Source organism: Cricetulus griseus, unplaced genomic scaffold (assembly GCF_003668045.3).
Source record: "Cricetulus griseus strain 17A/GY unplaced genomic scaffold, alternate assembly CriGri-PICRH-1.0 unplaced_scaffold_263, whole genome shotgun sequence".
Classification (NCBI taxonomy): Eukaryota; Metazoa; Chordata; class Mammalia; order Rodentia; family Cricetidae; genus Cricetulus; species Cricetulus griseus.
The window spans coordinates 1-5,000 of NW_023276990.1; positions in this window are offsets into that span (position 1 = coordinate 1).

Here is a 5,000-nt window from a genome sequence, read left to right on the forward strand (position 1 = left end):
CACACCAGATCTCCAGTGTGAGCCCACCATGTAAGTTGCGGGAATTGAACTCAGGAACCTCTGAAGGCAGCCGCCCCCTACCCTGAACATCTCCCAGCCCATTGTTTTTGGTTTGTTTGGTTGTTTGTCAATCTTATGTACATATTCAATCCCAGCTCCCTGGCCCTGCTGTCCTCCCATCACTTCCACCAACCAACCAACCAACACCCCCCCAGCAGCCCACCCCCCCCTCCCTTGCCATCCACTTCTCAGGAAGGCTGAGGCCTCCCACCCATGTGAGGAATCATCAAAGTCTGTCACATCACTTGTGAAAGGAGCCTAGGCTTCTTTCTCCCACCACTCAACCCCCACCCCCACCCCAGTGTATCTAGTATTCCTCCATAGGGAATGGGCTGGCTCCCGATGTCCATTCGTGCACTAGTGATAAATACTGGTTCCATGCCAGAGGCCACCCATGTCAGCCTTATGCTGGTGTAGTCTTAATGCTTGTTCCCCAGCTATCGGACTGGAGTGGTCCGTGAGCTCCCTTCTGTATAGGTCAGCTGTTTCTGTGGGTTTCCCCAGCATGGTCCTCACTGACCGACCGACCCCTTTTGCTCATCACTCTTACTTCCCTCACTCACACTGGATTCCAGGAGTTGGGCTCAGTGCTTAGCTGTGAATCTATGCTTGCTTCTGCTTCCATCAGCTACTGGATACAGGCTCTATGATGGGGATGGCATTCATTTAACGTAGTTAGTCATCAATCTCATGATACGGAAAGGACATTTAAGGTAGCCTTTCCACTGTCACTAGGATTCTTAGTTGGGGTCATCCTTGTGGATCCCTGGAGATTTCCCTAGTGCTGGATTTCTCCTTAAACCTATAATTGCTCCGTCTATTAAGGTATCTGTTTCCTGGCTCCCCTGCCCTTTTTAAAATTCGAAATTAGAACAAGGAGGCAATACCAGGTTCCATGAGTTCATTTCAATGTCTGGATCTGAGTGTATTAGGTGGGTTCTTCTCCTCCTCCTCCTCCTCCTCCTCCTCCTCCTCCTCCTTCCCCTCTCCCCCTCTCCCACTCCAGTTAGTTAGCAGGCAGTCAAGGCAGGGGGCTGGCTGCCCTGAGTTGGAAATAATAAATGACATGGGGGTGGGGGTTTGAGGGAGCAAATATCTAGCTCCGATGAAATTAGAAATCAATAAAACAACTGGAAATTTTCATATTTATTTATTTATTTATTCTTCCATCCATGAATTTATTTTTTATTCACTTTCACTTGTTTACACTGATGAGGAAGGGATGTGGCATGGACCAACACTAGGTGACTGTTGCCATTTGACAAAGTTCCAACATTTCACATTTCAGCATTGCAGACAGACCACGCTTGTCCAGCACCTTTTTAACTTTCATTCCTAACTCTTCTCGATATCATCAATGCTTTTCCCTCTGGAAATTCAGGGCAGAGAGAGAGAGAGAGAGAGAGAGAGAGAGGTGTATCGTGGTTGGTAGCCTAGACTTTCCAAACAAAAAACAAAATCCCCTACACCAGGGAAACCAGGAATTCCCGCTTCACCCTCCTAAAGAAGAACACCAAGAACAGGAATGTCAGAGATTTACTAGACGGGCATTTGTGTAAGGGTGCGTCTCCATTCACTCACTCCTTCCCTTGGGAGGAACTCAATGGCCCTGTCATTAACATATGACTGGTGTTCCCCAGCGGTATTGGATGAACGCCTTTAATCCCCCTCACACACTCACTCACTCAGAGAGGCAGAGCCAGGTGTTTCTCAGTTAGTCTGAGGCCAAGCCTGGTCAGATAAACACAGCCAAGTTGTTCCAGGACAGCCAAGGCTACACAGAGAAACAGAGCCTCAAAAAACAAAAACAAAACAAATAAACAAAAACAAAACAAAGAAGCCTGTGATCTGTGATGACTGGTGCCTGTTGTTAGACTTCTGACAGCACGCCACTGAAAGACCCCCAAATCAAGCCTAGCCTGATACCCACCAGCAGCTCTGGCTACACACACACACACACACACACACACACACACACACACACACACGCACGCACGCACGCACGCACGCACGCACACACGCACACACGCACACACGCACACACGCACACACGCAGAGCACACAGCTCTGGGACAAAGAACACATATGGTCATGATGACCAGTCTCTGGAACTTGTTACCATTACTAGTTTCTGTTAGCTTTAACAACTGTCTGGTTTCTAAAAATTGTTATGGGTTACCCTGCAACAGAGCACCCAAGTTTTGAAAATAAGTATAAGTCACTCTGTTCCCTGAGGGGAAAAACAAAACAAAACAAAACAAAACAGAACAAAACAAAACAAAAAACCTAGCTGTCCTATGGACTTGCAGGTGTAAAACACAAAATAAATTTCCAAAGTCGTCCAGCCAATCAGTAAGTAAATGACCCATGTATGTATGTAAGTATGTATGTATGTATGTATGTATGTATGTATGTATGTATGTTATAGCCAATCAATATGTTGTCGTACTCCTGCCTAGTGACCAAAAGGACATAAAAACTGCCTGCTTTGGGGCTGGAGATATGGTTCAGGGGTTAAGAGCACTGGCTGTTCTTCCAGAGGTTCTGAGTTCAATTCCCAGCAACCACATGGTGACTCACAACCATCTGCAATGTGATCTGGTGTCCTCCTCTGGCACGCACTGCATACATGATAAATAAATAAATAAATAAATCTCTTTAGAAAAAAAAAATCTGACTGCTTTGGAAACTCGGGGTGGTTCTCTTCCCAGGCAACAACCCCCAAGGCGTTGGAATAACGTCCTTTTGCTTTTGCATCGAACTTGTATCCTGTGAGTGACTCTGTGGGGTGGGTGCATCTCCCGGAAGTTGTACTTCACTTCTGGGTCCAACACCACTCGCACAGTTCATATTCCACTCCCATTGAATTCTAGGTGCAACTATAACCTAAGGTGGGATCATCTCTTAATGAAATGCTTGCTATCGGCAGAAATCCTGATCCCTCCCCCCCTCCCCCCCCCCTCCGTCAGACTCGACACAGCATCTTAGGATCTGTATCCCCCGATTGAAGCAGGAGTCTTCTTTCTTAGGTTGGGGTGATAAAGTTTCTTCCTCTTCATTTGCATGTCGTTGATGGGCTGGCTGGCTGGCTGGCATATATAGTCAGTCCCAGGGGCAGGGGGATCTCTGATAGATGAAATCAAACACAAGAAAAGAAAATGAATGAATGAATGAATGAATGAATGAATGAATGAATGAATGAATGAATTGCTGTATTTGAACAGTTTTATGTGGAATATAATGGTTTAGTAATAGTCAGTACTCCTTTCCAGCCTTATTCCCACTGGCTGACCAGGCCAGTGGAAATTTCTCACCACAATCCTACCACCCTCTGTGCGTGTGTGTGCCTGCGTTCATCTGTCTGTCCTACCAGCACTGAAGGACACAAACAAAGAATGGACATCAAACAGAATGTCAGTCTGCTTTGCAGCAGGGTCTGCCAACACTCACCTTTAACCCCAGCACGAGTGATTTGGAGCCCAGCCGGTTCTTCAGAGCCAGATATGTTTCCAGGATAGCCAGGCAGGGCTAGAGAGAAAGGAAAAATGAAGAAGAAGAAGAAAAAAATTATAAATAAGCTATGCACGGGTTCAAGGACTAGAAAAGCCCTGTCTTCAAGAAACCAAGAAACCAAAATTAATTACAACAGAAGAATAGCAAGCAAGCAAGCAAGCAAGCAATCAAGCAAGCGAGCAATCAAGAGAGAGAGAGAGAGAGAGAGAGAGAGAGAGGAGAGAGAGAGAGAGAGGAGAGAGAGAGAGAGGAGAGAGAGGAGAGAGGAGAGAGAGAGAGAGAGAGAAAGAGAGAAAAAGAGAGAAAGAGAGAGAGAAAGAAAGAAAGAAAGAAAGAAAGAAAGAAAGAAAGAAAGAAAGAAAGAAAGAAAGAAAGAAAGGCATCCACCACCATCACCACCACCACCACCACCACCACCACCACCACCACCACCACCACCACCACCGACGGATGGATGGATGGATCGATTCAGAAACAGAGCTGGCATGGTGTCACCTCATCCCTTCTCATAATTCATCTGGCCCCACCCATCGTAGGAAACAAACAACCCCAAAGTAAGAAAATCGATCTGAATTTCTAACATTCAGAAACAATTCTTATAAAAACCAACCAACCAACCAACCAACCAACCGACCGACCGACCGACCGACGCAACCCAACCCAACCCAACCCAACCAAACCACAGGGTTAGTGTTAGAGGAGAACCCTTCTCGAAGAAAGAAAGACAGAAACAAACAAACTACATACATACATACATACATACATACATACATACATACACTTAGAAAGAAAAGAAAGAAAGAAAGAAAGAAAGAAAGAAAAGAAAGAAAGAAGGAAGGAAGGAAGGAAGGAAGGAAGGAAGGAAGGAAGGAAGGAAGGAAAGAAATCAAGACAAAGTGAAGTTCATGACTTCCAATCCCTAAGATCTGATGCCCCTTCGGTTAAAGGTACAGCACGTGTACTTCAAAATGAATGAATATAACGAAATAAGACCAGATAACAAACAAACAATCATGGGGATCTAAACAAACAAACAAACAAACAAAGAAATGGTCCAGGACACCGGATCAAAGACCACGTCACTCCCGCCACCCCACCCACAAAATCAAAAGAATAATCAATCAATGAATCAATGAATCAATGAATCAATCTGCATTTAAAAAAAAAAATCCAGAGACAACTGGTCGACCTCCATATAAATAAGATGGGAGGGAGCAAATAAAATAACAAAACAAAAATAAATAAAAAAATTGTGAGGTTCAGGGTAACCGATGAAAGATCCCCATCAATCAATCAACCAATCAATCAATCAATCAATCAATCATCGGGGTTGCAAAAGACCAACTGGTCAAAGCTCCTTAAAAAAAAAAAAAAAAAAAAAAAAAAAAAAAAAAAACAAGACAACTGGTCGACCTCGATAACTTCGA